Source organism: Vombatus ursinus, unplaced genomic scaffold (genome assembly GCF_900497805.2).
Source record: "Vombatus ursinus unplaced genomic scaffold, bare-nosed wombat genome assembly UNPS02009573.1, whole genome shotgun sequence".
Classification (NCBI taxonomy): domain Eukaryota; kingdom Metazoa; phylum Chordata; class Mammalia; order Diprotodontia; family Vombatidae; genus Vombatus; species Vombatus ursinus.
Window position 1 is genome coordinate 14,693,634 of NW_020949351.1, and position 12,761 is coordinate 14,706,394.

At 36.5% G+C, this 12,761-nt stretch overlaps 1 pseudogene; it reads left to right on the plus strand.

The window, feature by feature from the left end:
• The first annotated feature begins 1,709 nt into the window (after positions 1–1,709).
• LOC114035991 lies at positions 1,710–2,474 on the plus strand (annotated as a pseudogene).
• The last annotated feature ends 10,287 nt before the right edge of the window (positions 2,475–12,761 follow it).

A 12,761-nucleotide genomic window follows, 5' to 3' on the forward strand; every position in this document is an offset into this window, starting at 1 on the left:
AACACCTTCATTAGCCTGTATTTGTGATATCATACTACCTTTTCTATATCTTTTCCTCATGCTTTATTATATGTCTTCTAATGAAAACTTTACCAAAGAATAAAAAAAATCTCTGAATTAAAAAAAAAGACTTCAAAATGATTTAGATGAACCTACATATAAAATTTTGCTTGTGGAAAATAAATTGAATTTTTATAAATAGGACTTTGAAACTATTAGCTGGAGGTGGAGCCAGAATGGCAGCGAAAAGCCAAGAAGTTGCCTGAGCTCTCCCCAGTTTCAATCAGAAACAACATTAAACCAAGCTTTTAAATGAGTTGTGGAGTGACAGAACCCAGAAAAGACAGAATAATACAAATGTCCTGGCTTACGATAATTTAGAAAGACTTCAAAAAAGGTCTGTCTCACATGAGTAAAAAGGGAGTGCAGCCCAGTGCAGACAGTGTGTGAGCAAGCCATCAGGAAGCTCTTTGACATGGCACAGATCATCAGCCTAGGCCTCATGGTCCTGCCACAGCAGGCCAGTGATACAGCAGGCCAGCTATGAGGCTTCCAACCCCAGCACAGAAAGCAAACTTCCAGTCCTGGAACCCCAGCACAATAGGTATAACTATGCTGTGCCACCCCAGTGCAGTGGGCAAGCCACCAGTACCTCGGGCTCCAGAAGAGACAGTCAATGACCAGGCCCCTGGCTCCAAGTATAAGAAGCATTGTCTCAATGCTCCCTAAGCCCCAAGAGCAAAGCTCAATGTTAAAGGTCATGAAATAGGCAAAATGAGCAAAAAAAGGAGTTCTGACTATAGAAAGGTACTGTAGCTAAAGGAAGATCCAAACACAAACTCAGAAGAGGACAACACTGATAAAATGAAAGGACTCAAAGGGGAAGATGAATTGAACTCAATCCCCAAAAACCTTGGAATAGCTCAAAAAAGGATTTTAAATACCAAATAAGTCCGATAGAAGGAAAATTGAAAAAAGAAATTAGCTATGCAAGAGAAAGTTAACAGATTGGAAAAGGAAGGACAATAATTGATTGAAGAAAACATTGTTTTAAAAATACAATTCTAGGGGGAGCCAAGATGGAAGAGCAAGGTAGTGACTCTCCTGAGCTCTCCCCCAAACCCCTGCAAATATTTTTAAATAATGACTCTAAAAATTATAGAGCTGTAGAACCCAGAAAAAGACACAATGAAATATTTTTTCCAGGTCAAAACAACTTATAAGGTCAACAGGAAAGATCTGTTGCACCAGGGTGAGAGAAGAGTATAGTCTAGTGCAGGCCATGCCAACACAAACCTAGCCCTAGCAAACCAGGAGCAGGCCTTGGGGCAACTGAATCAGTGGCAGCAGTGACAGTTTCCAGACTTCTCAGCCCACAGATGGTAAGGGGATTAGACAATAAGTAAGAAGGAGATTTGCTGGGGTCACTTTGCTGGCAGCAGGAGTAGGACTCTGCTACTTTGCATATACTTGGATCTGGGTTTCAGTCTTGTGTCTTAGTCCCAATCCAATGATGACCACTAGCACAACAGAATTTGCAAGTGCAGGGGAGCAGGGACCCTGGTCTCAGCTCAGGATTGAAAAGAGTGCTTGTGGTTGTTCACAAAGTAATGCATAGTACAGAAGAGTAGGAGTTCACTACTGCCGATCTGGCCTGAGTGGCCACTGCCCACCTGACCTTCTCCGAGCCATGATCCCTGCACCCTGGGATGGCCCAGTCTGGCCTAGGCCTGAGGGCAGTGGACTCCCAGGAACTCACCCAGTGCTTCCTGCGTTGGAAGGGGAACTGCGATACTGATTGTGACAGGTCGTGTTCCTGCTGGACCTGAGCCCTGCTACAAAGTCTCTGATAATCAAGATGTTTATAGATGACAAATAAGTTCTTTTGTTAGTAAACCATCAGCAATTAGGGCAATACCCTGGAAGAAAGCCCTTCTGATACTTCTAACATCCCAAGCACTGTCCTTAGTGAATAGCATTGAGAAGGAGGAAGTGCCTAAAGAATGGATTCTTTTGCATGTGGTTCAGAGTCAGATTAGAGCTGGAAATTATGGCTATTTTAGACTAAATCATGAAGGGAAAATAGTTCTTCAAAGGAAAGCTTAAAAGGTGATACAGATTTGTATACATCTGATACCACCCTTCATCTAAGTTTTGATGAATATGAATTACAGTCTGTAACTTGTGGCCAAGATGTTGTTTTTGTGCCGAGACACTTTCAGAACCCAATGGGAATAGGTATCTATAGCCAGCAATAGGACATCCAACTCACCTTGAGACTGAATTTGAAATAAAAGTATATTATGATAGAAGGGTAGTAGAATATCCATTTGGTGAAGCAACTTATGCCACAGATGATAAAGCTACAAGCCAAAAGCAGCCTTATACACCAGAAGATGTCTCAAGATGAAGAATCTGTTGTTTGGACAATAATAATTGGCATTTTGAAACTAATAGTTGAGGTCCTTTTTTAATATCATTGGACAGACACACACTGGAATATAGTACCTTTAACCTGTGAAGTGGATTGTGGTTTGCTGTGAACACCACTACTTTTTATATGTCTCAGGAAACAGGGTTCAGGGTACCTTTTTATATTGGGTGGGTGGGTCAAAAAGCCATATTTGCTGTCTTTTAGCCAAGAGGACTTGGAGGATCACCAAGAAAAGTCCATTTCACTCAGGTAAAAAGGGGAACACAGTCCAGGACAGGAGGAGTCCTAGTAAGCCAGCAGAAATCCCCACTTCAACAAACTAGTGGGAGATTCTGAGTCCCAGGATGGCGGAAAAGGCAAATCCCAACACCAGGACCACCACTTGCCTCAGCATAGCCAGGAGAACCAGCAGACTCCAGCTCAGAAAAACTACACTTGCAGACACAGCCCCTGGCAGATAGCTGTTCTCTGCCAGCAACCTCCCCATGCTTAGCACAGCCCTGGATGGACAGGCATCTCCAGCAGTTGATTTCACTGTGCTTCAGTCTAGCCCTGGAGAAATGCAGAAAAACCCCAGCTGACCTGAGCACATGACAGACACCACCACTAGGGACCCAGCCCAGCACGAGGTCAGCTGCCAGACCACTCGTGCCTCCAGCTACCAGCACTTGAGTCTCTAGCACACAAAGCCAATGATCAGGCCCCTGGCCCTCAGCACAAGAAACTAGTATTCCCTGTGCTCCAGCAGGAGACCTCAACTTTAAAAGCTAGGAAATAGACAAATAAAATGAACAAAAAGCAGAAAAGAACACTGACCATAGAGAATTATCATGATGTAAGGGAAGATCAAAATAGAGTACAACATTGTCAATGTACCTACATCTGAAGCCTCAAAGGGGGGTATTCATTGATCTCAAGCCCCAAAAGCCTCATGGAAGGGCTCAAGAAGAATTTTATAAGTCAAATAAGGGAGGTAGAATTAAAATTAGGAAAAGAAGGGAGAGGTACGCAAAAGAGAGTCAGTAGCTTGGAAAAGGAAAGACAAAAATTGACTGAAAAAACAACCCCTAAAAAATACAGTTGGCAGAATGGAAAAAGAGAGGTACAAAATGCAGTGAATAGAAAACCTACTTAAAAAGTAGAATTGGCAAAAATGGAAAGGAAAGTACACAAATTCACTGAGCTAAAGATCTCTAGAATTTCCCAAATAGAAAGGGAGAAACAAAAGCTAACTGAAGAAAACAATATGTTAAAAATTAGAATTTGGCAACTGGAACCTTATGAATCTATGAGATATCAAAAGTCAGTCAAACAAAATCAAAATAATGAAAAAAAGAAGAAAATAAAAAAAATACCTCATTGGAAAAAAGAAAAAAAACTGACCTGGAAAATAGATCCAGGAAAGATGCTTTAAGGATTTTTTTTTTAACTAAGTAATTTATTTTTAGTTTTCAACAATCACTTCCATAATCTTCTCACCAACCTCCCTCACCAACTCCCTCCACAAAACAGCATGCAATCTGATATAGGTTCTATATATACATTCCTATTAAACATATTTTCACATTAGTCATGTTGTAAAGAATTAGAACCAATAGGAGGAAATACAAGAAAGAAGAAATAAAAGTGAAGGAAAAAAAAAGACCAAATAGTATGCTTCAATCTACATTACAGCTTCATAGTTCTCTCTTAGGATATAGATAGCATTTTATATCATGAGACTTTTGGAGATGTCTTAGATCCTTACATTGCTGAGAAGAGCTAAGTCCATCGAATTTAGTCATCATATATCATGTCTGCTGCTGTGCACAACGTTAAGTCCATACAAATCTTTCCAGGTTTTTTTGAAATCTGCTTGCTCATCATTTCTTACAGAAAAATAGTATTCCTCTGCTTCTGGGAGCCAAGATGGTGGAGTAAAAAGGTAGTCACTCTCACCCTCCCCTATTAACTTCTGAAAACCCAGAAAATATCACCCCAGAAAAAAACCCTGGAACAGCAGAAACAGAAAAAAGACGGGGAACAGCAGTGCAGTAGCCCAGGTAGCTTGAGAGATTAATGCGAAAGGCCCATCTTACCCTGGGGGAAGGGGAGTAGTAGGGAATAGGAGGCATCCCAGCCAGCTAGCAGAAAGACCCACTTTAGCACACCTGGAGATCCTGGTGCTTCACCATTCTACAGCAAAGGAGTCTCCCAGTGCCTCAGCAAAAATAAGGGAATCAGCACTACAAAGCGCCCCAGACGGATAAACACTCTGCATCATTCATCTGAAAGGAGCTGAAGAAAGCAACCTAGAGTTGTCTGAAAGTTCCAGCCTTGCTGATTCCAGCCCTAACACCAGGAAAGCTGTCAGAAACCTACAGCCTCCAACTGCCAACCAGGAGGAGATCCTGAAGCCCAGGTGGTAGAGCAAGCAAACACCAACACCTGAATCTCTGAGTACCTCAGTGAGGGTAGGGGAAGAGGGGGAAACTAGCTCAGAAAACCACCGGGTGCATCGGCATTCTACAGCAAAGTAGTCTCCCAGTGCCTCAGCAGAACTAAGTGAGGCAGCACTGCAGGGGGCCCCAGGCAGATAAACACCAGGCAGCACTCATCTAAAAGGAGCTGAACAAAGCTAAAGCAAAGGAAAAGGAGGCAACCTAGATTTGCCTGAGAGTCCCAACCTTGTTGATTCCAGCCCAACACCAGGTAAACTGCCAGAACCCTATAGCTATATCCCAAAGAGATCAGAAAGATGGGAAAAGGACCTACTTGTACAAAAATATTCAGAGCAGCTCTTTTTGTTGTGGCAAAGAATTGGAAGTTAAGAGGATGCCTATCAATTGGGGAATGGCTGAACAAGTTGTGGTATATGAATGTAATGGAATACTATTTTTCTATAAGAAACAATGAACAGGCTGACTTCACAAAAACCTGGAAAGACTCGTATGGTCTGATATTGAGTGAAGTGAGCAGAACCAAGAGAACGATGTACACAATAACAACCACATTGTGCAATGACTAATAATGATAAACTTAACTCTTCTCAGCAATACAAGGATTTAAGACATCACCAGAGGCCTCATAATGGAAAATGCTATCACATCCAAAGAGAGAAGTATGAAAGTTGAATTGCTATTTTTTTCTCTTCTGTTGAGTTTTGTTTCCTCTTTCTGATGGTTCCTCCTATTAGTTTTAATTTTTACTTACAACTTCACTAATGTAACAATATGTTTAATAGTAATGTAAATGTATGACCTATATCAGTTTGTGTGCTGTCTTGGGGAGGGTGGTGGGGAGGAAGTGAGAGAAAAATTTTAAACTCAAAAGCATAAGGAAGTGATTATTGATAAATAAAAATAAATTAATAAAAAAAGAAAAAATAGTATTCTCTTGCATTCATATACCACAACTTGTTCAGCCATTCCCCAATTGATGGGCATCCCCTCAATTTTCAATTCTTTGCCACTGCACAAAAACCTGTTACAAAGGTTTTTGTATATGTAAGCACTTTCTCCATTTTTTATGATCTCTTTTGGATACAGCCCTAGAAGTGTTATTGCTGGTTCAAAGAGAATGCACAAATTTTCTAGCCTTTTGGACATAGTTCCAAATTGCTCTCCAAAATGGTTGGATCATTTCACAACTCTACCAACAGTGCATTAAAGTTCTAATTTTCCCACATTGCCAACTTTGATCATTTTCCTGTTTTGTCATGTTGGTCAATCTGATAGGTGTGATGTGGTACTGCAGAGTTGTTTTGATTTGCATTTCTCTAATCAAAAATGATTTTGAACATATTTTTTCATATGAATATAGATAGCTTTAATTTCTTCATCTGCTAACTGGCTGTTCATAATCTTTGGCCATTTATCAATTGGAGAATGACTTATAGATAATTTAAGAATTATTGGTCCACCTGAAAACCATGATAAGAAAAAGAGCCTAGACAGTATCTTTCAAATATTATCAAGGAAAACTGCCTTGAAGTCCTAGAATCAGGCAGTAAAATAGTCATTGAAATAATCCACTGGTCATCTCCTGAAAGAGATCCCAAATTGAAAACACCAAGATATATTGCAACCAAATCCCTGAATTATAAGGTCAAGGAAGAAATGCTGGAAGCAGAAAAAAATAAGTGTCATTGGAGTGAAATCAGGATTATTCAGGACCAAGCAGTTTCTATATTAAAGGATTGGACGGCTTGGAATAGGATATTCTGAAGGGCAAAGGAACTTGGATTTCAACCAACATCAACTACCAAGGAAAACTGAGCACAATCTTTCAAGTGAAGAGATAGAATTGCAACAAAATAAAGGACTTCCAAACATTCTTGATGAAAAAAAAATACAGCTGAACAGAAAATTTGATCTTCAAATACAAGACTCAAAAGAAGTACAAAAAGGTAAAGAAGGAAAAAATATATTATTCAGTAAAGGTAAACCAACTACATCATTGTATGGGAAGATGATACTTTTAACTCTTGAGAACTGTATTGTTATTATGACATTTAAAAGGGATATACATGGACAGAAGGTGTGGACATCAATTGACTTTGATATTATTGATATAAATAATTAAGTGGTGAAAGAAAGAATTGTACTGGGTGAATAGAAAAGGAGGAGACAGAAAAGGGTAAAATATAACAATGAGATGGCACAAAGACCTATTAGATTAGAGGGGAAAAGGGGAGGGAGAGGAGTATTGTTTGAACCTTACCCTCAGAGGATTTGGCTCAAAAGGGAATAACATACACACTCACTTCATTATAGAAATGTATCTTACCCTATAGTAAGTAGGAGGAGAAAGGGGTAAAAACAGAAGTAAAAAGTCATAGAGGAAAGGTAAAAGAAAAGCTAGGGGTCGCTGATAGAAGATAGGGAAGATTATGGGAGGCAGTAGTCAGAGGCAAAACACCAGTGAAGAATGAAAGGGAGAAGGGAGAGAGAAAAGAATAAACAGAGGCAAATAGGATGTAGAGAAAGACATAGTTAGAAATCATAACTGTGAGTGTGAATGGGATGAACACTCCCATGTAATGAAAACAGATGGCAGAGTGGATTAAAAACCATAAGCCTACAATATGTTGTTTACAAGAAACATATTTGAAACAGAGAGCTACACAGAGTAAATTCAGAGGCTGGAACAGAAAATATTATGCTTCAGTGAAGTAAAAATAAAACAAAAAAAAACAAAAAATAAAAACAAAAAAAGATCTCAGACCAAGTAAAAGCAAAAAATAAATCTAATTAAAAGAGATAAGGAAAGACACTACATCTCTTTAAAATGTACCATAAACAATGAAGTACTACCAATGCTATACATATTGCACAAAGTGGTATAGCACTCAAATTCTTAGAAGAGAAGTTAAGTGAGTTACAAGAAGAAATGGATAACAAAACTATACTAGTGGTAGACCTCAACCTCTCCATCCCAGAACTAAATAAATCTAATGTTAAACTAAACTGGAAAGGAATTATGGTGGTGAATAAAATCTTGGAAATGTTAGATATGGTAGACCTCTGGAGGAAACTGAATTTTGTGTAGGTACATGGGACCTACACAAAAATTCATGTACTAGGGCTTTAAAAACCTCACAATTCAATACAGAAAGGCAGAAATATTAAATACACCCTTTTCAGATCATGATGAACTAAAAATTACATTAATAAAAGGCCATGGAAAGATAGATTAAAAATAATTGGAAACTAAATAATCTAATCCTAAAGAATGAGTGGTTCAAACATTAAATCATAAAAGCAATCAATAATTTCATCGAAGAAAATGACAATAATGAGGCAACACATCAAAACTTATGGGATCCAGCCACAGCAGTTCTTAGGGGAAATTTTATATTTCTAAATGCTTACATAAATAAAAAAGAGAAAGAACAGCTCAATGAATTGGACATGCAATGAAAAAAGCTGGAAAAATAATAAAAATCCCCAATTACATACCAAAATCAAAGGAGAGATTAATAAAAATAAAATTAATACAACTTTTGAACTAATAAGCAAAACTAAGAGTTGATTTTATGAAAAAATAGATAAACTTTTGGTTAATTTGATTAAAAAAAGAAAGAAGGAAACTATATTACAGGTATCAAAAATGAAAAGAGAAAATTCATGACTAATGAAGAGCTAAATAAAACAATATGTAGGAGATGTTTTACCAAACTCTATGATAACAAATTGGACAGTCTTAGTGAAATAAATGAATATTTACAAAAATATATAAGTAGTTCAGATTAGCAGAAGAGGAATAAAATACTTAAACAACCCCATTTCAGAAAAGGAAATTGAAAAACCATCAATGAACTCTCTGAGAAAAAAATCTCCAGGGCCAGATGGATTTGAATAAATTTTACCACATAAATAAATAATAATTATTTCCTATAACATATAAACTATTTTGAAAAAGAGGCAAAACAAAAGTCCTCCCAAATTCTTTTTGTGATACAAATATTGTACTGATATCTAAACAGGGAAGAGCCAAAACAGAGAAAGAAAATGATAGACCAATCACACTAATGAATGTAGATGCAAAAATTTTAAATAAAATATTAGCAAAGAGAGTACAGCAATTTATCACAAGGATAATACATTATGACCAAGTGGGATTTATACTAGGAATGCTAGTCTGGTTCAATTTTAGGAAAACTATCAACATAAATGACCATAACGTCAAGAAAATTAACAGAAATCAAATGATTATCTCAATAGATGCAGAGAAAGCATTTGACAAAAACAAAACAAAACAAAACAAAACAAAAAAAACACCCCATCCTATTAAAAACATTAAGAATAAATGGAGTTTTCCCTCAAAGAGATAAGTAACATCTATCCAGAATCATCAACAAACATTATATGCAATCAGGATAAGCCAGAAGCATTTCCAGTAAGATCAGGGGTGAAACAAGGATGTCCATTTTCACCACTGTTACTTAATAATTTACTGGAAATGTTAGTTTCATCAATAAAAGAAGATAAAGAAATTGAAAGAATTAGAATAGATAAAGAAGAAGGAAAACTATCACTCTTCGCAGGTGATATGATGGTATGTTTAGAAAATCCTAAAGAATCACATAAAAAAAAACCTACTTGAAATAATAAACAACTTTAGCAAAGTTCCAGTATATAAAATAAACCCACTTAAATCATGGGCACTTCTATATATTACTAACAAAGTCCAACAGCAAAAGATAGAAAGAGAAATTCCATTTGAAGAAACAGTAGACAACATAAAATATTTGGGAGTCTACCTGCCTAGACAAACCCAAGAACTATATGAACACAATTACAAAATATTTTTGACACAAATAAAGTCAGATCTAAACAATTGACAAAAAAAATTGGTTGCTCATGGGTAGGCATAGCTAATATAATAAAAATGACAATTCTACCTAAATTAATTTACTTATTCAATGCTATACCAATCAAACTACCAAAAATTTATTTTATAGAGATAAAAATAAGAAAAAAAAACCAGTAACATAATCCATCTGGAAGAACAAAGGTCCAGAATATCAAAAGAACTAATAGAAAGAAATGTAATGGAAGGTGGCCTTGCTGTACCAGATATTAAATTGTATTATAAAGCAGCAATCATCAAAACTACTTGGCACTGGCTAAGAAATAGAGTGGTGGATCAGTGGAATATGTTAGGTATGCGAGACACAACAGTTCATGACTATACTGATCTACTATTTGATTAATCCAAAGACTCCAACTTCTGGGATAAGAAATCACCATTTAACAAAAAAACTGCTGGGAAAACTGGAAAACAGTATGGCAGAAACCAGGCAGAGACCAACATCTTACACACTATAGCAAAATTAAGTCAAAATAGTTACAGGATTTAGATATAAAGACTGATACTATGAACAAACTAGGAGAACAAGGAATACTTTACCTATCAGATCTATTGAGAAGGGAAGAATTTATGACCAAACAAGTGATAGAGAACATTATGAAATGCAAAATGTAAGACTTTGATTACATTAAATAATTTTTTTTCACAAACAAAATCAATGCAACCAATATTAGAAGGGAAGCAAGAATCTGGGAAACAGTTTTTTATAGCCAGTATCTCTGATAAGGGCCTCATTTCTAAAATATAGAGAGAACTGAATTGAATTCATAAGAATACTACTCATTACCCAATTGACAAATGGCCAAAGGATATGAATGGGCAGTTTTCAGAGGAAGAAATTAAAGCTATCTCTAATCATACAAAAAATTGCTCTAAATCATTTTTGATTAGAGAAGTGCAAATCAAAATGACTCTGAAACAACATATCACATCTATCAGATTGGCTAACATGACAAAACAGGAAAATGATAAATGTTGGAGAAAATATGGGAAAATTGAAACATTAATGCTTGTTAGTCGAGTTGTGAACTGATCCAACCATTTTGGATAGCAATTTGGAACTATGCCCAAAGGGCTATAAAAATGTACATACCTTTTGACCCTGCAATACTACTTCAAGGGCTTAATCCCAAAGAAATCATAAAAATGTGAAAAGAAGCCACATGTACAAAAATATTTATAGAAGTTCTTTGTGTGGTGGCAAAAATTGGAAACTGAGGGGACGCCCATCAATTGGGGAATGGCTGAACAAGTTGTGGTGTATGAATATAATAGAATACTATTATGCTGTAAGAAATGATGAGCAAGCAGACTTCAGGGAAAAAAAAATTTGAAAGACTTATATAAACTGTTCATGAGTGAAATGAGAAGAACCAGGAAAACATTGTACAGAGTAACAACACCATAATGTGATAACTGACTTTGATAGATTTAACCCTTCTCAGCAATGCAGGGATCTAGGACAACTCAAGAGACTCATAATGGAAAATGCTATCCATGTCCAGAGAAATAACTATGGATTTTGAGTGCAGATGGAAGCATACGAATTGCTCTCCTTTTGTTTTGTTTTGTTTTGTTTTTTTATTTCTTCTTTTTTTGTGGTTCTTCCTATTAGTTCTAATTCTTCTGCACACCATGACTGATATGAAAATTTCCTTAATATGAATGTAGAAGTAGAACCTATATCAGATTACACACCATCTTGGGGAGGAAGGAGGAGAGTAAGGGGGAGAAAATTTAAGTAAAAATATTATGGAAGTTAATGTTGAAAACTAAAAATAAATAAATTATTAGACAAAACAATTTAGAATTGATTAAGGTGAAGCTAATTATTATGATACAACAAGAAACAATCAAACAAAATCGAAAGAATGAAAAAATAGCAAGAAGTGTGATATATCTTATTGGAAAAACTACTGACCTGGAAAACAGATCCAAAAGAGATAATTTAAGAATTATTGGACCACCTGAAAATAATGATAAAAAGAACCTAGACAGCATCTTTCAAGAAATTATTAAACTGCTTTGATGTTCTAAAATGAGAAGGTAACATAGAAATTGAAAGAATCCACTGAATACTTCCTGAAAAGATCACAAAATGAAAATGCCCTAGAATAACAACCATTTTCCAGACCAGATCAAGGAGAAAATATTGTAAGCAGCCAAAAAGAAACAATTCAAATATCCTGGGGCCCTTTTTAAGATAACAGAAGTTTTAGGAGCTTCTACATTAAAGGGTTGGAGGTCTTTCAGTATGATATTCCTGAGGGCCAAAGAGCTAGGATTACAACCAAGCATCACCTACCCAGCAAAAGTGAGTATAATCCTTTAGGTGAAAAATGGACAGTCATCAAAATAGAAGAGTTTAAACTTTGTTGATGAAAAGACCAGATCTGAATAGAAAATTTGACTTTCAAATACAAAATGCAAAAGAAGCAGAACAAGGTAACCTGGAAAGAGAAATCATAAGGGTTTTGATAAGGTTAAACTGTTTATATTCTTACATGGCAAAATTATATTTATAACTCCTAAAATCTTTCTCATTGTTAGGGGTGTTAGAAGGAGTACACGTAGACAGAAAGCAGAGTTGTGAGTTGAATGTGATGGTATGAATAGGAAAAAAAAAGTAATGGATAAGAAAGAAGAATGCACTGGAAGAAGGTGAAAGGGAGAGGCAAAATAGAATGGCCTGGCATAAAAGAGGCCTGAAAGAGATTTTATAGTGGAGGGCTGGGGTAAAGAATCTGTTGCCTCGAGGCCACATGTGTGCCTCAAGTTCTCAAGTGTGTCCATTTGACTAAATACAAACTTCATGAACAAAGCTGCTTAATAAAAGGATTTGTTCTGGAAAACTTGGACTTAGTCAAAAGGTTGTACCTAAGGACCTCAAAGTCCACATGTGACCTTGAGGCCACAGGTTCCCCACCCATTTTGGAAGAGAATATGGGGAAAGTGGGGAGGGTAGCACATGAAC